Raw genomic sequence first — 21,384 nt, 5'->3', positions numbered from 1 at the left:
TATGAATACACTCTTTCAATCCTAAAGCGCTAGGGCACTTTTTAAATTGTGCTAAAAATATCTCTCTTATTGCTCTAATAAGTTAATACTAAAAATATTTTTAGCATAACATGAAGCTTTCTACAGCATATTATTTTTAAACGAGTCAATTAATTGGTAGTAAATATCTCAAGTTAACAATAAATTTAAGTAATCTGGGGACTCTGTGGATTAATAGCTTTTATTCTACCTTTTTTTAGAACTTAAAAAAAAAAGCAGGCATTCAAAAGTAGAAGGAATCCTTGGTTGCCAGGAGCTTGGCCATGGTCCATGACACTTATTATCAACGGACGGTAGCCAGAATGTAAATCTTTAAAGGAACTAGTAACTAGGAGGTATGCTCTGTACTCTTTAAGGTGGGTAAAATTCCCAACAAACTCAGCCTTTTCCTGACACTTCCTAATAATAATAATCAGGTGTGTCTCAGAGTTGTATGAACGCTAGTTAACGAGCAGTCCCCATGGCTCAGCAGTTTAGCGCTGTCTTCAGCTCAGGGCATGATCCTGGAGACCCAGAATCGAGTCCCACGTTGGGCTCCCTACATGGAGCCTGCTTCTCCCTCTGCCTGTGTCTCTCTGTGTCTCTTGTGAATAAATAAGTAAAATCTTTTTTTTTTTTTTTTTTTTTTTTTTTTTTTTTTTTAATTTTTATTTATTTTATGATAGTCACAGAGAGAGAGAAAGAGAGAGAGAGAGGCAGAGACACAGGCAGAGGGAGAAGCAGGCTCCATGCACCGGGAGCCCGACGTGGGATTCGATCCCGGGTCTCCAGGATCGCGCCCTGGGCCAAAGGCAGGCGCTAAACCACTGCGCCACCCAGGGATCCCTAAATAAGTAAAATCTTAAAAAAAAAAAAAAAATGCTGGTTAACCAGCAGCGTTTACCATTTAGTAAATCTGGGCACCACTATAGTCAAGAGGCCTGTTAGACACCAAGTACTTTTGCCAGAGTGGTGGAACAGCTGATGCACTTGAAAGGGCATTGTTTCAGGCTAGCTCAGTAAACATGAATGGGTCAAATGAAGCACAGTTTATTTTGTAAAGGGCCAGATTAATGGAGCTTTGTTGGGAATCAGCAGTGACGATAAGCTATAGTCCAATGGTTTGGTTTGTTGGTTTTTGGTTCCTAGGACAATGACCTAGTATTAATTCAAGCTCATAGTCATATCTAAAACTGAAATTAAAAACAAAAACAAAAACCTGAAATCTAAGGAACTATGGAAGCTGACAATTTGTTCAAAACTCAGCTGATACCAAAACCATATGCTGGTCTGAAACCATTTAGTGACAAAACATCACTTGAACTGACACTAGACTACTTAAAGTCTTCATTTAAACCAGTTACTGAAAAAAAAAAAATAAAAAATAAAAAAAATAAACCAGTTACTGGGGCAACCCTGGTGGCAGAGCAGTTTAGTGCCACCTGCAGCCTGGGGTGTGATCTAGGGGACCCGGAATCGAGTCCCACATCCGGCTCCCTGCATGGAGCCTGCTTCTCCCTCTGCCTGTGCCTCTGCCTCTCTCTCTGAGTCTCTCATGAATAAATAAGTAAAATCTTTTTAAAAAATAAAATAATTAATTAATAGACCAGCTACTGTGACCATATGTTTTACTGAAGAAATATTAAGGAGCACCTGAGTGGCTTGCTGGTTGAGCACCTGACTCTTGGTTTTGGCTCAGGTCATGATCTTAGGGTCTTGGGATGAGCTCTGCATCGGGCTCTGCACTGGGTGTGGAATCTGCTTGAGGAGTCTCTCCTCCTCTCTCCTTTCCCTGCTCTTGTATGCTCTCTCTCAAATAAATAAATATATATTTTTTAAGATTTTAAAAATTTGTTTATTTGAGAGAGAGAGAGCAGAACAAGTGAGATTTGCTACTCCACCTATCACCCCAACACCAGCAGCTTATATACAAAAACCAAAATTATAGAAGAAATACCAGAACTGTGAGTTCCCTCCCTCCCACTATTGCTTTTTTTTTTTTAACCCCTGCTTTTTCCTTTCCCATCTCCCACTGAGACCAAGTGAGAAGGACACTAAGAAAACCACTGGTAGATTCATAAATTTGGGACGTACCTGCAAGAAGAGAGCATTTTACAGCTGAAGTTATAATCATGCCCTGGAATTGCTTCTCTACTTTCTGTGCCTATCTGAACAGAGGGAAAGGGAACTAGGGAATGATGACAAGGAGACAGGGGACATTTAAAGAGCAGCCTGTCCTTTGCTAAAGAATGGTTGATGCACTCAGAGATGGCACTGTTTTAACATTAGCTGGTAAAACATGAATGTGTCCATTGAAGTGCAGTTGTTTTTTAACTAGTCAGATTCTAATTAGACATGGCAAAAATGTGGGAATTTCTCTGGTCAAGTGTACAATGGCAAAGTGAGCCAGGCTGGAGCTGTCTTGTGGGCACCCCACCCAAGAGAGCTACCTCCTGGGAAGGATAGCGTCAAGGGGGTTTAGTAGGGTTATATGGGGGAGAGAAGGAGTTGATGCACTTGAAAATGCACCAGGCTGGTTTATCCCAAATCAGAGGAAAAAAACAATGGAGACCCCGACTATAGGGCCCCCAAATAACCTCTACATATACTCTACTGGATACCTGTTTCACAGAGAGCATCTATAGTCAAGAGACAACACAGCACAAGTTAAGTAACGAGTCATTTGCCCCTTTTCACTGCCTTTGCCTTTGTCACAATCCACAGAGAAGAAAAAGACCAAGGAGTGTGTGTGTATGTGGTCTCCCTTTTAGGCTTCTTTCACTTTGATATCCACAGTTAATCCCCTACCACTCTCCATCCCATTCCATCCTTTCCTCCAACCCTGACAGAGAAATTGTTCTTGGGTCTCTGGCTCAAGCATGAACAAAAGAGCATTGTTTCTCTCAGTACAGCAAAGCAGACTGGAATTTTCCAAAAGAAACTGAAGACAAAGAAATGCAAGCAAAGAAAACACAAAGTTCATAAGTATAGTCAAGCTATCAACAGCTACAATAACTAAACAGTGCCAAGTTCTCAACTGTTCTGTCCCACACCCTCTCTGACAGTCCTGTCCAGAGAAACCCTATATCACATCTTCTACAAACCTTCTCTCCACACCTTTCTTTGTTTCCAAAGCCTCCTTAGAGGAGAGTTTGAAAGACTCTTGGCTGAACAGTAGGTGATACATACACAGATTAAGAAATACCACACTTTCTAAGCTTTTGAATCAGACAGACCTGACTGCCTTTATGAGAGTACTTCACCTCTCTGAATCTTATTTTTTCTCATCTAGGTAGCACCTACCTGGTGCTCACATAAATGCTGCATATGGTAAGTACTCAAAAAATGTTTGCCAGCATAGGAAATACAATGAACGAAATTGTACTAGTGTTGTAGGGTGATAGATGGTAGCCATACTTATGGTGAGCATAGCATAATGTGTAGACTTGTTGACATCACTATGCTGTACACCTGAAACTGTTACATTGTATGTCAACTGTACTTCAATTTAAAAAAATGTTTGCTATTATTATCATTATTCAGTGTAAGAAGACAAAGCTGGATGGTTTCAAAACCACCCTGCATTGTCTTCCTTCTTCTTCCTATATATTATGTCTCCATCTCCCCACTCTTTCTCATATTCCTCCTACACTCATGGATAGGTAAAGTTTATTTCTTCATGCCTGGATATATCAACAGGTTGCCCTATTGATTTGAACAAACCATATTATAGGTTTATGAGAATAAACCATCTAAAACTCATCAATCCACACATAGGAGAAGCTTGGCACCTGGACTAAAGAAATTTTATACCATGATAGATTACTACATCCAAAGACTAGCTGGACATGTCTGTCTGTTTCACCTCCGTAGGTCATCTTCATTTATAAAATCTAGAGGGTGAACGTCAAGGTCAACCACTCATCATCACATTTTTCCCAACTCATATGGTTCATGTTTAAGCAAGTGAACCACACCCTTCTCATCCCCATACAAGGATCAAACAGACCCAGGCTGAAACCTTGGCTCAGTGTTAAATTACTGACATTAAGTGCCTAATCTTTCTAAGCTTCAGTTCACTCTTTGTGGACTTGTGATTAGGGTATTTCCCTGACAGAGCCTTTGAAGATTAAATGAAAAAATGAATGGCAGGCACTGAAGACATAGTAAATGGTGGCTGACGTCATCACTACATGTTTATCAAGTTACAATTACATTATCTGAACAATCAAGTGGATAATTTATATCCAAAGATTAAAAAAGGACTTTCTTTTACATAATCTCTCATTCACATAGAACCTAGTCAGTAAACCAGTGATTGTCAACACTGAGGTTCGTAAGAGTCACTTGTTTACCTCTGAATCCTGATAGATGTCCTACTCACCTTTGACAGAAGTACAAATGACACATTTATGAACCTGGGTACTATTGATTTTCTAATTAGGTAGAAGCTTTATTGCCAAGTCCAATCACATGATTAAACAAAATTTCCCTACATTTATTGTTTTTGGAAGCCTGTCAATAAGATAAAGAATTTGACCGAGTACTAGTATGTCAACATTTCACACTGACATTTAGCAAGTGGGGCCCCCGTGCTCCCAGTCTTTGTTTCTATCCAAAGTCCCTTCTGCAAAATGCAGCCATTTCTGTTCCATAGTAAGAAATAAAGATGTCTTGTTTTTTGTATTTTGTTTTTTGGTTTTTTTGTATTTTGGGTTTTTAAAAAATATTTGTTAAATAAGTGAATCCACAAGCAGAGGATGGCTGCATAGCCTTCGTATTGCCATCTTGTCTGAAAAATGAAAGGGTTATGGAGAGCAGATGTGGCATACTGTCTTTGAAATATGTCAGTGGGAGGCAGAGCTGTGATTCTGAGTTAGATACACCTGAACTGGAGGTTTGGCTCTGTGTGACCCTAGGAAGGAAGATAAGTTAATCTCTCTGAGCCTCTTAAAGCACCTGCTTCCTAGATTGTTGAGGATTAAATGAATTAATGAGAAGTGGATAGTTTTTAAGAGTCTCCTGGGTATGGACCTCACATCTGTCCTTGAGGTTGCTCAGCCTCTTTTAGTTTTCTTCACCATTCAATTTCTGACCAGAGATCTGCCCCAGCCAATCATATATGGAGAATCGTGTTTATTTCTGAGCATTTATTTATTTATTTATTTTATTTTTTATTTCTGAGCATTTAAAGAGGACTTTGACCAGGATTAGAAAACTGACATTTGAAAAATAGACTTCTAGGGACACCTGGGTGGTTCAGTGGTTGAGCATCTGCCTTTGGCTTAGAGCATGATCCTGGAGTCCGGATGGAGTCCCACATGGGGTTCCCTGTGGGGAGCCTGCTTCTCCCTCTGCCTATATCTCTGCCTCTCTCTCTGTGTCTCTCATGAATAAATAAATAAATCTTAAAAAAAAAAAGAAAAATAGACTTCTAGACATTCGATAAAAACTTTAAAAATGAGTAAACTGTGGACTTTAGTTAATAATATTGGCTCACTAGCTCTGACAAATGTACATTAGTCATGTTAACAATAGGAGAAATGAGGTAAGAGGTAATATTAACTTTCTCATCAATCTAAAACTATTCTAAAGTAAAAAGTTTATTAGCTATTAAAATTATCTATTAATATCAAAGCTATAAGAAGTCAAAATTATATGTATGTTTATAATTTGTTCCTATATGTATGTAATATTTCCATATGTACAAAATATCAGAATAAAAATGGAAAGGAATTTTTTAAATAGACTTTAGCCAACACTGAGGAACATGTTGGTGACATGACAATATTATTACTTTCTTCAAAAACATGAGTTTCCCATGTGGTTCAGTCCAAGTGACTTTTAATTTTGTCTCAGGTTATGACCTTGGGGTCATGAAATAGATGCCCTAAGTTGGGCTCTATGCTGAGCAGGAAGTCTGCTAGAGATTCTCTCTCTCCCTCCACTCTTGCTCTTCCCCCTGCTTGCATTCTCTCTCTCTCTCTCTAAATAAATAAATTAAAAAAAAATCTTTAAAAAACAAAACAACATGTAGTCCTTTTGTGTGAAACATAGATATATGCTGTATAGTCCCCAAAGCAGAAAAAAATTAGCAGAAATTACAGATGATACAGTTTCACCTCAGATAATGATTAGAATTGTCCATACAGGGCAGCCTGCGTGCTCAGTGATTTAGCGCCGCCTTCAGCCCAGGACCTGATCCTGGAGACCTGGGATCGAGTCCCACGTCAGGTTCCCTGCATGGAGCCTGCTTCCCCCTCTGCCTGGGTCTCTGCCTCTTCCTCTCTCTTTCTCTGTGTCTCTCATGAATAAATAAATAAAATCTTAAAAAAAAAAGATGGACACTCAAAAAAAAAAAAAAAAAAGAATTGTCCACACACACATATAAGTGGACACATCCTGAAGGTGTATGTGACCTCTTTCAAAGTTGTTGATAGAGGGGCATCTGTTTAAGCGTCTGACTCTTGATCTCAGCTCAGGTCTTGATCTCAGGGTTGTGAGTTTAAGCCCTGCTTTGGGCTCCACATTGGGCAAGGAGCCTACTTAAAAATAAAAAAAAGTTGTTCATAAAAGGAGTAGGTGACCACCCATCAGGGGATGTTGCAATGAGTGTGTATCAAGAGGCGTTTGATAAAATTTTATATATATATATATAAAATATATATGTATATATATGTAATACATATGTATGTATATGTAAAATATATATGTGTATATATGTAATATACATATATACACATATATATTTTTAAAAGATTTTATTTATTTATTTGAGGGAGAGAGAGAGCCAGAGAGCACAGTAGGGGGAATGGGAGAGGAATAAGGAGAAGCAGGCTCCCCACTGAGCAGGGAGCCTGATGTGGGGCTTAATCCCAGGATCCCGGGATCATTACCTGAGCTGAAGGCAGATACTTAACCAACTGAGCCACCTAGGCCCTCCAAAATTTTATATATTTTATGACCATCTCTTTATCCTTATGTCCATCTGTTCTATCTTGCCCTTTTCTAACTTTATGCTTTTCTTCTCTACCTTTATGGTTTTGGTACATTAAGTTCCCCATGCATTGGGTTCAGACTTTCATTAGCTTTTCTCTCACTATATGTAGTGTATTTATATTCTTTTATGTATGTCTATCCAATCTTTCCACTTGTCCTTGGGGGCAAGATCACTTTTTTTTTTTTTTTTTTTAGAGACAAAGAGAGAAGAGAGAGTGTGCAAGCAGGATGGGAGAGGGGCAGAGTTTGAAAGAAAATCTTAAGCAGGCTCCACACTAGGGCAAGCCTGATGTGGGAATGGATCTCATGACCCTGAGGTCATGACCTAAACCAAAATCAAGAGTTGGACACTCAACAGACTGAGCCACCCAGGTGCCCTGGGGCAAGATCATATTTATGTATCTTTGTATATCCAGTGTCTACTATGGTCCTGGCGCAGAATAGACATTGACCAAATAATTGTTACTTAAATACAGATTATTCTCAACAAAACTGCAAACAGAGCCTTAAGAGATATGTGTGTTGGGGCAGCCCCCGGGGCGCAGCGGTTTAGCGCCCCCTGCAGCCAGGGGCGTGATCCTGGGGACCTGGGATCGAGTCCCACTTCGGGCTCTCTGCATGGTGCCTGCTTCTCCCTCTGCCTGTGTCTCTGCCTCTCTCTCTAGCTGTGTCTCTATGAATAAATAAATTAAAAAAAAAGAGATATGTGTGTTAATTATTCTTTCTCAGCCAACATCTATGTATGGGGGACCCTTATTTAGAACAAATCTCTATAATGCCCATTCCTTTGTAATGAAAGGAGTCTACATAATCATGCACTAGATGACCAGATCATAAATACGGATGTAGGATTACAAGGAGGGACCCAGATGATGGGCATGACAAGCTGTTAGCAATTCTGTTTTGCAAAGAAGAAAATCAATCACATTGAAATTTTTCATTTTGGGGGCACCTGGGTGGCTCAGTGGCTGAGCATCTGCCTTGGGCTCAGGTTGTGATCCCAGGGTCCTGGGATCAAGTCCCCCATCGGGCTCCCGGTGGGGAGCCTGCTTCTGCCTTTGCCTATGTCTCTGCCTCTCTCTGTGTCTCTCATGAATAAATAAAATCTTTAAAAACAAAAAAATTAAATTGTATGTGGTATCCCATAATTCATGCATCATAACTTACGCAAGTGTTTGTACCTTATTCTTACCAGGACAGTAACAACATTGCACAAAATTAAATCAACTGTTTTTATTTCATTTCTTGATATACACACCTTCTACAACACTCTCTACCTTCAGCTTACTGATGATAAGAAGTACTAAAAGGAAAAGGAACCATGGGTTGCCCATCTTTCATTTTCCTTCTATGTCATCATTTCCAGGGTACATTGTTGACCACTACAGGGAAATAATATGTGCCAGAAATGATACAGCAGGGTTCCTTGATTGTCATGTTTCTAGAAATGCAATTGCCTTCTTTCTGCATAGCAAGTTCTAGTTGAAATAGAAAGTGTAGCCTCTCAGGGCTGTTAGAGACCCAACTCAATCAGTTGTAAATGTAACACGCTTTCCTTGAACTCACCGAGTATTGCTGAACTCCAGCTTATGGTGGGACCACAGGAATTCTGAGCTTTGAGGCTGTGTGCAAATGCAACAACAAGGAACAGCAAATAAGCATATTGCACACACTTTCTTCTCACGCACATGCTCTGTTGCTCTATCAGACTTTGTTTACAAAACACAGCTTCAAAGACAAAATGATCAAGAATTTCAAGATAGTGATAATAGAGCATTAGGCCAGGCTGAAGGCCTCCTAAGCAGGGGTCCTGCTATGACTGCACAGCTTGCATGCCTATGAAGCTGGCATGTTCCACCAAGTCTTCAAGGACACAGATTCCTTTTATCTTTTCGCTCCTTTACACTCCGTGTGGGGCTTCCACCCTCAAGGTTAGTTCATGATCTAAGTAGGCTGCTGGAGTTCAAGATCAGCAGAAAGACGAAGGAGAGAAGTGCAAAAAGCCATTCTCCAGGCTGAATGCCCTTAAGGGGCCTTCTCAGAAGCCCAGCTCTGCTTGCATCTTATTAGCCTAGAGCTTAGTCTAGGGCTTTGCTAACTCTAAGGGCTGCTGGAAAATGGAGTCTTTTTGTTGGATACACTGCCACCCTGAATGAAATCACGGTGTTACTAAGAAGTAAAGGTTAATTGATATGGATAGGCAAGTAATTGTCCCACCACGCCAACATGAAGATGTAATTTATTTCATCAAGCCTTCATTTTTATTATGGGGGTTGTTTTTGATTTTTCACCATTACCAACATCATCTATAAACGTTTAAATTGTATATTACTCTAAATTTTTAAAAACTTATTCCTAAACAACTAGCACATCTTTCCAGGCCGCCCTGGTGGCGCAGTGGTTTAGTGCCGCCTGCAGCCTGGGGTGTGGTCCTGGAGACTCGGGATCAAGTCCCACACTGGGCTTCCTGCGTGGTGCCTGCTTCTCTCTCTGCCTGTGTCTCTGCCTCTCTCTCGCTCTCTCTGAATGAATAAATAAATAAATCTTTTAAAAAAGCAAACAACTAGCATGTCTTTGGAAGAATCTTTCCATTTATTAAATCAAACTAAACAACATGTACTTACTTAAATTTGCAACAGTAACAGTTAAAAAGAAGTTTGTTTTTTTAAACAACAACAACAAAAAAAAAACAATTAAATGCTTGTATTGATGTTTAGTCCTGGCATAAACACTGCATGAGGCAAGGTATAGCTAGCTAAAGATAAAGACATGTTAAATTGGGATGCCTGGGTGGCTCAGTTGGTCAAGTGTGTCTGCCTTTGGCTCGGGTCATGATCCCAAGGTCCTGGGATTGAGCCCCAGTGGGGCTCCCTGCTGAGTGGAGAGCCTGTTTCTTCCTTTGCCCATCCCCTTGGTCCTGCTTTCTCTCTCTCTCTCTCTCTCTCAAATAAATAAAATATTTTTTAAAAGACATGTTAAATTATGTGACTTTTTTTTTTTTTAATTATGTGGCTTTTATGATCCTCTACTCCTGTATAGTACTGGTAATTTATCCATGACTAGATGACAAAAAGCAAAGATGATACAAGCAAGTCCTGAAAGTTGCTGATTTTTTTTGAAGACAACTTACTTCTACCTGAATCAATCTCCTGTCAATATCAGGATCCTTTGGATCATCTTATGCTGATTCTATTTCTAATATTGAGTATCAGGATGCTTTCCATAATCTTATGCTAATGTTATCTAATTTCCAATATTGAGTACCTGGATGTGTCATCTTAAATTAATGTTATCTAGTTGAAGCACAGCAGAATACCAAACCTAAGTGAGAAGGAGTCATTGCTCATTTCTACATTAGCATTTGCATAGCATTTAATCAGGCTGTTCTTTCATTGGTGAACTCATTCTCTGCTCCGTGCTAGTAACTCAAGACTAAAATAGCTTAAATGTTCTTAGCTCATTTGTTTTGTCACATCTTTGCCAAGCTTATCAAATTATTTCCATATGAAATGAAAAAGAGATTTTATTAGCCTCCAAAACACTTTTATTTGAAGTAAATAACTATGAAAGAATGTACTTATCCTAACTATTTTTAACCAATTCTTAAATGACAAGAATTTGTAATTTATTAAACAGAATGGTATCTACATATTCAGATTCTAATGTGTGAAGTTTTTCTGAATGAATTTTGATGCAATTCGATTTCAATTCGAGCCATTAAAATCTGAGGATTATGAGCAAACTATTATTTATAGAGTATAGTTCTACATACTCTAACATTTTGTCCTTCACATATAAATATCTGGGTACATGCACCATCTGAGTGTATAAAATTAAACTACCCGAACACCTTTAAAAAATTAAAGTAAAACGTAAAAATGTCTATAAAAAGAAATTCATTAGAGATTTCAAAATATCCGTAAGTGCTAAATAAGGTTTCCAGAAATCAGTGATTACGCTGAAACGTGTCACAAGGGGAACTGTTAACAAGTGTTACTTTGCCAATGGTAGGAAGATTGCCAACCTTTAATTGGCTTTAAAGTTGGTGTTCTATCAATGGTGTATTGTAAAAGGCAATAATGCCCACATTTATGATCTAAGTCTGAAATCTGAACTCTAGATTTGACCATAACTGTGGCACTATGCACTAGTCCTTCTAATTAAAAATATTCAAATGCCTGCCTTTTAAATTTGATCAGGATGTTTATTATCATGTTTTTATTAACAACAACAGCAACAAACAAAAGATGTTTGTCCACACTTTACAATATACAATGACCAGTCAACACCCCCGCCCCTTGTTTTGCTATGCATTAACTATTTTGCTCTAATGAAAATAGCTCTAATGAGAATAGCTCTTTCTTGGTGGCTGGGACGATGGGGATTCTACTGAATGAAACAAAAAAATCTGGCATGGCATCATTCTTTGCATTCTGTAAGGGAGGGTGTCCTCATTAATAAATGCAAAAGAGAAATCATATTATCTTTAATAAGCAGAGTCAACAATGCTCTGCCCATTGGCTTCTGGATTTCTTTTCTTTCTTTCTTTCTTTCTTTTTTTTTTTTTTTTTTTTTGGCTTTTGGATTTCTAACTGTGAATTCCTAACTGCCTACTGATGCTGATGCTAGGGCAATGTGACAGGACTCTTGAATAACAACACAAACAAACAAATACAAAGTCAACTTCCAGTCAAATCATGAAGAGGGGAAACCCCACCAGAAAGATCACTTTCCATATGTGTGAGGCTTCATAGTGGGAAAAAGATCCAGAGAGGATTTCTGAGGAGCTCTGAGTGTTTGGTATTCAGTATTCAGCTGACTAACCTGGCAGCTTTGTCTAGCCAACTTGAATAGCTTTGCAGATTAGGCATAGTTTACAGCTTTTCTGACTCTTGCAGGTTCCTGATTCATCAGACTGCTTTTCTATACCAGCTACTTGTTTTCCACTCTCTAATCTTACTCCTACTCCATGTGACAGCACACACTTCATATTTTAGCCCATTGGCCATAAGAAATCAGAAAATCACATGCAATAACCGTAGCTACAAGCCCCTGTGGCAGACACTGTTGGCTGCCTTCCCAAGGCAAAACCTCCTCTTCTATCTTCCTCTTTGGCAGGGCTGCCTCCCACAGTAGAGGCAGACAATGCCAAGTATATGCATTCTCAGCCTCTCTTCTGGCCTTAGTCCTGGCCTGTGATATAAGGCCAATTCTGCTGGGAATTTCTGGGAAAGAAAAGAAAGAAAAGTTTCCCTATACATCCCACCCTAGCCTTTTGGTTTTGATATGACTGGACAGAAGGGATGATGCTTAGAGTCCAGGAGGCCATCTTGTGACAATGATCAAGAAATTTCAGAAAAGCCAGCTTAAAGCTCTCTGGACTTCCATTGTGTGATAAAAATAAGCTATTCTTTTTTTTTTTTTTTAAATAAGCTATTCTTATGGTCACTTTGATTTTTATTTTTTGTTTTACTTCCACCCAAAAGCATTACTAATATTTGCTCTTTTTAAAAAATTTATTTTATTTTAAAGGAAACTTTACACCCAACATGGGGCTTGAAATCACAACCTCTAGATCAAGAGTCGCAGGCTCCACTGACTGAGCCAGCCAGGTACTCCCAATATTTATTCTTTTTTTTTTTAAGATTTATATATTTATTCATGAGAGACACACACAGAGAGAGGGATAGACACAGGCAGAGGGAGAAGCAGGCTACCCACCTCTTGTTCTTTCTCTCTAAAATGGATAAATAGAGGTGCCTGGGTGGCTCAGTTGGTTAAGCACCTGCCTTTGGCTCAGGTCATGATCTCAGGATCCTGAGCCCCACATTAGGCTCTCTGCTCAGCGGGGAGTCTGATGCTCCTTCTCCCTCTGCCCTTACCCGTGCTCATGCATGCGCTCTAATTAATAAAAAAAAAAATCTTTAAAAAAATAAAATAAAATGGATAAATAAATCTTTTTTTTAAGTTGAGACTCCCCAAAAGTGACCCCCTCGAGGTGTGTATTTTTTTAAAAGGTTTCTGAGAGGAACCCGATGTGGGACTCTATCCAGGATCCTGGGATTAGGTCCTGAGCCAAAGGCAGGTGCTCAACCACTGAGCCACCCAGGTGTCCCCTAATATTTATTCTTAATATCAATATAGTTTGCCAACATGAACAGACATTCTATGGTGGTTTGAGCTGCCTTTCAGACAGTTCATAGTATTAATCAGGTTACTTTGATGTTATAGAAAAGGCATACATGCCATTTATTTATTTTTTTTTAAGATTTTATTTATTTGACAAAGAAAGAGGGAGGGAGCACAAGCAGGAGGAGTAGCAGAGGGAGAGGGAGAAGCAGGCTCCTTACTGAGCAATGTGCCTGCTTTGGGGCTGGATCCCAGGACCCTGGAATCATGACCTGAGCCAAAGGCAGGTGTTTAACCAACTGAGCCACCCTGGTGCCCTGCCATTTATTGAGATTTAAGTAAAATCTGAGCAGAAAAACAGTTTGTGGAATAATTGCTTATCCTTCATATCAAAATTCACCCACCCCAACACTATTTCAATTTTTGTCTTTAATACTTCTGTAAACATAAGGCAGAATGCCTGTGGACATAAAAATATTTCTCAGAAAAGATATATATATATAATTTATCATGGATAAAATGGTTTGTGGAATGTAAAATGTAAAAGATGAGGATCATAGCTATTAAGAGCTAAAAGCAGTGATAAAAATTCAAAAAGAAAAACAATTGATTCCATATTTTGTTCATGCAACTCATTCTCATATAACCACAAACTATAGGTAAAAAATGCAAGTATTTAAACCTGGAGTTTGTGTTCATCTTAGGAACATTAGCAAAATAAATCTTTCACAACTATTCTCAGCTAGAAAACTTGGCAAAAACTTACTGTCCCCTATAAGCATCACGATTATTTGTTTATTCAGAAGAATAAAATATGGAAAAGATTTTAAATGTGTTTGCAAATTTGCTTCAGAGTCAGAGCTATCTATCCTGAGGTTATCACTGAAGTAATTTGGAGTTCAAATATAAAATCTTTTTTTTGTTTTGTTTTAAAAATTGTTATTTATTTATTCATGAGAGACACACACAGAGAGAGAGGCAGAGACACAGGCAGAGAGAGAAGCAAGCTCCATGCAGGAGCCCAACATGGGACTCAATCCCAGGTCTCCAGGATCAGGCCCTGGGCTGAAGGCAGACGCTCAACCACTGAGCCACCCAGGGATCCCTCAAATATAAAATCTTGATTAAATCCCTTGTGTGTGTTTTTTAAAGACTTTATTTATTTATTCATGAGAGACACAGAGAAAGTCAGAGACATAGGCAGAAGGAGAAGTAGGTTTCCTGCAGGGAACCTGATGCAGGACTCCATGCCAGGACTCTGGAATCATGACCTGAGCTGAAGGCAAACGTTTAATCACTATGCCACCCAGGCACCCCTAAATCACTCATTTTGTAGTCTCTCCTATCAAAGCCTGTTCTTTAATACAGAGTCAATATTATTATTATTTTTTAAGTAAACGCTACCCCCAACATGTGGCTGGAACTCACAATCCCAAGATCAAGAGTCACATGCTCTCCTGAATGAGCTACCCAGACACTCTGGAGTAAATATTTTTCACAGCACTTGAATCTCCTGTGAGCTTGGAAAATTTGAGTTAACCTCAAGCAGTCTATGAGCTTATATCACTAAGGATTAGACTCAGCTGTTGGCAGCAGAGATTCTAGTGGCTTGTCTATTATCTCTTATATTAATGGTCTATTATCTCTTATAAAATACATCCCAAGAGTAAAAAATCCCCATGACAATAAAAATAGAGTTGAAGCAAGGAAACTTTCTCCTCTAGGGAGCAAGAGCATCACATTTGTAGTTTATCTGAAACCTGTATTTGGTATTACCTCTGCTACTTATTAGCTACATGGCCTCAGGCAAACTGTTGTCTGAGACCTAATTTTCTCTTGAATAAATGAGAAGACTAAAATGTGCTTGGCAAGATTACTGTAAAGATTAAATGAGATAGGGATCCCTGAGTGGCGCAGCGGTTTAGTGCCTGCCTTTGGCCCAGGGCGCGATCCTGGAGACCCAGGATTGAATCCCACGTCGGGCTCCCTGCATGGAGCCTGCTTCTCCCTCTGCCTGTGTCTCTGCCTCTCTCTCTTTCTCTCTGTGTGACTATCATAAATAAATAAAATTAAAAAAAAAAAGATTAAATGAGATAATAAGTGGGGCTTTTTTATAATATAGCTGCTGGAAAATTATTTTAAAAAGACAAGTCCAGGGCTGGAACTCTACTTAGATGAGCTTCTCAGGACCAGTAGACTTCATGTCGAGAGCAAAAGCTAATTGGTTCCATGGATCTCAAAATTACATCCAATGCACTGTTGACTAGTAAGCACCAGGTGCTCTTGCTTCTTTCTGGGAGGCTCCAGAGCTTTTTCTGCCATAGTGGTCACATTCTCTATGATAGTTCATTTTATGTCAACTTGTCTAGGCCATAGTGCTCAGACATGTAATCAAACATTGTTCTGGATGTTTCTGTGAGGGTGTTTCTGGATGAGATTAACATTTAAATTGGTGGATTTTGCATAAAGAGACTGCTTTCCATTATGCGGGTGGGCCTCATTCAATCGGTTGAATGCCTTCATAGAACAAAAGACCGACCTCTACGCAAGAGGGAATTCTGGCAAGAGATGGCCTTTGGATTTGAACTGCAACATTGGCTCTTTTCTGGACAATCAGCCTGGTGATCTTTGGACTTGAACTGCAGATTTTGAATTTGCCAGTCTCCATAAGTGCTTGAGATAATTCCTTAAAATAAATTTCTTTCTCTCTCTGTCATATATATATGTCATACATAAATATTGTGTATATATATATTGTACATATATATGTCATATATGTGTGTGTGTGTATATGTGTGTGTGTGTATGTGTGTGTATACACACCCTATTGTTTCTGTTTTTCTGGAGAAGGCTGATTAACACATTCTTTTTTTTTTAATATTTTATTTATTTATTCATGAGAGACTAAGAGAGAGAGAGAGGCAGAGACACAGGCAGAGAGAAGCAGGCTCCATGCAGGGAGCCCGACGTGGGACTCGATCCTGGGACTCCAGGATCACGCCCTGTGGGCTGAAGGCAGGTGTTTAACCACTGAGCCACCCAGGTGTCCCAACACATTCTTTTACAAAAAAACTATGAACTTCTCTGTAGTCTCTTCCAGTCTAATTTCACCATTAGTAAAAATCACCCCTCTTGAGATATATCATTAAAACATTACTGTATTTGATATCACAGGATAGTGACTCAATAGCAAGAATATTGATTACAATAAACCTCTGATAGGATGGTTAAGTGGGGAAAGAATGAACTTTTATATTTATTTATTTATTTATTCATTCATTCATTCATTTATAAATGAAGAGATGCAAGTTTCTTTTTCTTTTTTAAAATTTTCTTTATTTGAGAGAGAACAAGTGAGGGGAGGGGCAGAAGGAGTGAGAGAGAGAAGCAGACTCCCTACTGAGCAGGGAGCCTGATGTGGGGCTCTATCCCAGGACCCTGGGACCATGACCTGAGCTGAAGACAGATGCTTACCTAACTAAGCCACCCAGACACCCAGGAATGAAATTTTATCTGGGTATAAATGCAACTTGCCTATTCCAGCCTTGTTTAGGACAGACAATGCCTTCACACATAAGGTAGGGGCTATATAAGTAAAGTATTATATTGACTATATGTTTTATTCATATACTTTTCAGTATTGAGCTGGTGATTTCCTGGAATGCTCATTAATGTGCATATTAATTGCATTTCTAAAAGTTTTTTTGCAGATTTTAAAACAATTTATTAGCAAATACAGTCTACAACCACAAATGCTCACTACTTTCCAACTGTGAATGCATCAATTCATCATTCCTTGATACTTTTTCATCACACATTTTAGAACTGTATTCTCAGTGTTTGGTTGGAAAAACTTTAAGTTGGCTCTAAATTAAAATTATTGAGCATGGGGATCCCTGGGTGGCGCAGCAGTTTGGCGCCTGCCTTTGGCCCAGGGCGTGATCCTGGAGACCCCGGATCGAGTCCCACGTCGGGCTCCCGGTGCATGGAGCCTGCTTCTCCCTCTGCCTGTGTCTCTGCCTCTCTCTCTCTCTCTGTGTGACTATCATAAATAAAAAATAAATAAAAAATTAAAAAAAAATTTAAAAAAATTATTGAGCATGAATGTGATTTTCCTATTAAAAGTATAAAATTATACATGTAATGATGACCCATTTACACAGGCACACTAGAGTTTTCTATGGAAAACAGAGAAAGAAGTGATATTTTCATTTATTATTTCTCTACTGTTGAATAAGTATTTTATGACCACATGCAGGCCTTTAGATTATAAAATAATAATTAATTCTCCATTACAAATAGCAGATGGCTTTTATGCATTTAGGTGTTTTTGATCACTAAAAGCTTACTGCTTAATTTTTAGCTTTAGTATTCTAAACAGCTGAAATAGTTTTATGAATTATCTTATTAATCTTCACAACACTGTCCTGAGCAATACTGGGAATCAGTTATAATTTTTGGGGAACATAAGGTTAATGTAACGTATGTTTATATTTATTAATACAAGTATTTATATAGTATATGTAAAATACATATCCCTCTACTTTTGCATTTAAATCACTGTTATTTTATTATAGTCAAATCTAATGCTAAGTGACACTTGTAGAATACTATGTGGCCACTAAATCACTGCTAAAGAAGGATATTTGATTGTTGGAAAACTTGCTTTTGTTAAGTTTTTAATAAGTGGGTTGTGCAGGGTGTGTATGGGTGGCTCAGTAGGTTAAGCATCTGCATTTGGCTCAGGTCATGATTCTGGGGTCCTGAGATCAAGAGCCCCAGGCTAGGGCTTCTTGCTCAGTGGAGAGTCTGCTTCTCCCTCTCCTGTTCCCCTGCTTGTGCTCTCTTTCTTTCTCTCTGTCAAATAAATAAATAAAGTCTTTAAAAAGATAAAAGGTGAGTTATGCACAGTATGTAACTTAAAACACACAAATACATAGACACACAAATAGAAAGAAAAAAAAAGACCAGAAATAACTATATGAAAAGTGTTTGTAGAGTTTATGTTTAGGATTTGGGATTATTAATTATATTTATTCTGTGTGTGTGTGCATGTGCATGATTTTCTATATTTTCCAGTCTTCCTAAAATGAATATTGATTACTTTTTTAATTAGATAAAATTTAGAAAATTTACAAATGACTCCTGAACTAGAAACTATATAAAACTGAGCCTCATGTAATTTTCTATAGTTTCCTTAATTTGAGGTTTTTCGAATTATAAAAATGGTACAGTCTGGTTGTAACAATTGAGATAATACAAAGTTATATAAAGAAAAAATCAATTTCATCTCTCTATTCTATACCTGCTATCTAAGGTAAACAGATTAGAAAATTAATACATATCTTTTCACAAATTATGTAGTATAATCAAACCTATATAATTCCTTCATCACAACACACACACACACACAGAAAAAGGGAAAAATTGAATGATTTTTAGGTTTACCTGTCTTCTGTGAAATATAATCCTATTATACACACTGCTCCGCAACTTACTATTTTTACTTAATATATTATGAACTTCTCTACAAGCCAAAAGATATAAATTTAACTTTATCATTTTTTCTTATTTCTCTACACGTGCATAGAGACACATCATTTTATATTTTGTATTCCACTATACCCATCTCATTTTGGAGCTTGGAGGTATCCTTTAAATAAAATTTACTAAATGTTCTGTTATGTTGTGGAGGGCAGGACGTGGTATGTACCAGTGGGATGTTCTACTGGTGAACTCACTCTGCCAATCTTGATTTTGAAGTTCATCAAAGGGGCTGCTTGAAATTTGTATTTCCAAACAGATCTATTCCCCCAGCCATCTGTTTTCTCTTGCCCTCTACTTTCTTATTCCATATTTCATCTTGTATCATACTAAAATGTTCAGTCAGTGCTCTGGGTTGCAATTTGCTTTTCAATGCATTATCCTCTCCCTTTTTAAAGGGAAACTAGATTTTGTTCCTTGAAGAAGTAAGCAAGAATATAACTTGATGTTTATTAGTTTAACCTCAAAAGGCTAGGGAAAACACAGCTTTCAATAATATACCTGCAGTACCAATAGTTGTACCTGAGGAGGGATTGAGGGAATCTTCTTAGGGCTGCAGAAGCATTACAAAATAGACCATGTTGATATTTAAAAATTAAGGTTATGCCTACATGATACCACAAACAGATTTCTAAGTCATTGTCTCAAAACTGACCAATTTGAGGCTTTGTGTAGGCAGTCTCAGTGAGTTCTCAGTGACCTCAATGTTCTTATTAGTATGAGATGGTTAAAAAATTGTCTATTCTCAAGTGCATGTGCATGCACTTAACTGCACTTAAATCTTCATTTAATCTGAGCCGGCAAAGAGTTGCTCTACAAACCGATAGTTCTCTTATCATTTTAAAATATATTACCTGAATAATTAAGTTGTTTCTTCTCCGTAACAAGTTCACCATTTCATCATCGACTGATAATGAATCCACACCTTCTTAATGTTGCTTATTTATGGCTGTGTCATCATTACCAATTATTCACTGTGCACTGACTGTGCTCAGCAGTCTCTGCTGATGAGACTAGAAACTGTTTCTATCACCCCCAGGAAACATATAAGTACCCTTTGGGGATTATTTTCTTGAAAAAAAATTTTTTTGAAGATTTCATTTTTTTTTAAATTTTTTTCTTTTTAAATTTATTTATTCATGATAGTCACACAGGGAGAGAGAGAGAGAGAGAGGCAGAGACACAGGCAGAGGGAGAAGCAGGCTCCATGCACCGGGAGCCCGATGTGGGATTCGATCCTGAGTCTCCAGGATCGCGCCCTGGGCCAAAGGCAGGCGTCAAACCGCTGCGCCACCCAGGGATCCCGAAGATTTCATTTTTATATTCATGAGAGACACAGGGAGAGAGAGGGAGAGCTGGAGACATAGAGAGGATAGCAGCCTCCCTGATGCCAGACTCTGTCCAGGGACCCCAAGATCACTACCTAAGCCAAAGGCAGACCCTCAACCACTGAGCCATCCAGGTACCCCTTGAAAAAAAATTGATAGAGTTTTTCTTCCCCAAATAAGTGGACGGGATAATATTTACAGGTTACAAATGCAAAATGTAGGTGGAACAGCCATAACATTGAATGTATTGTGAAAACAAGAGGAAGTAAGAGAAAGTCCTCAAATCCTATAGCCAGGGTATCTTCCTGAAAGCTAGATTTTGGTACCCAAAGATCAGGTTGGGCCAATTTGTTACTTTAAGGGCTTTCCCCATAATGCAGATAGAAGATAAAAATTAAGCAAATAAAATTAGAGTGAATCCTCTGCTCCAAATGCATATCAAGAAATGACTACTTCTTCCCAAACCAAGGTTATGCCAGGCTAAATGTGGTAACTAAAGAAAGCCTTGCCCTCTAGGACTGGCCTGGCCAGAGGCAAGCTTGTGCAATAGGAAGTGTGTCCCTGGAACACTCACCCTCTCTCCAAACAGTTCCCTTGCCCCTGTAGTCACCTCCCCTCCTCCCTCTCTCTAGCTTTCAGGGTCTTTCTGTCCCTGGCTAAATTTTGCTCTCAGTTGGCAGCTAATTAATGGATAAGCGGGTACATACATTTGTGGAGAAAACTGGCCTGCCAAGGATTTACAATGTCTTTATAAGTTTCAGAGTTTTTCAGTTATTAGAAACAGAAAGGAAAATTCGAGTTAGTAGAAAAACCAGTTTGGCTCTAGGTCAGTAAACCCATCTGGCAATTTAATAGAATCAAACCTCGGTTATTAATTTGCATCGTATTGTGTTAAATGACCCTAAGGATATCTAAGCAGCAGAGATAGAAGAGGGAAGGTGAAAGTTAGTAGTGCTTTGCCATTTTCTTTTCCGTAGGGTCAAAAAAGTCGTGGGATCTACCAGAGTCTGGAAAAATTGCTATTTTCTTCTTTGATAGTTAGCGTGTGGGGAGGACCACCATCAGGAGAACTGTAATCGGAAAGTTTTGGTCTTGTGGGGGTTCAAATATAGGCTTCATAGGCTTAAATATCAGGAAAATAGAGTTTAAGCACCAGTCACTTCCCACCTAGCATAAACAAACAGGCTGAAAGATGGTGGGATGGAAAGCTTTAGTATGTCCTCTGGCCAAATTCTATATTTAACAGGGTGAAACCCACATTTGATTAGACTCAAGGGTAAAAAAAATTAAGTCAACATAAGAAAAATGTTAGCTTCGTTAAGTATGAATTTTTACTAAGATGTTATATTCTTTTACATCCTTCTTT

Source organism: Canis lupus, chromosome 14, assembly GCF_011100685.1.
Source record: "Canis lupus familiaris isolate Mischka breed German Shepherd chromosome 14, alternate assembly UU_Cfam_GSD_1.0, whole genome shotgun sequence".
Lineage (NCBI taxonomy): Eukaryota > Metazoa > Chordata > Mammalia > Carnivora > Canidae > Canis > Canis lupus.
Note: the sequence above shows the minus strand (reverse complement) of the source record.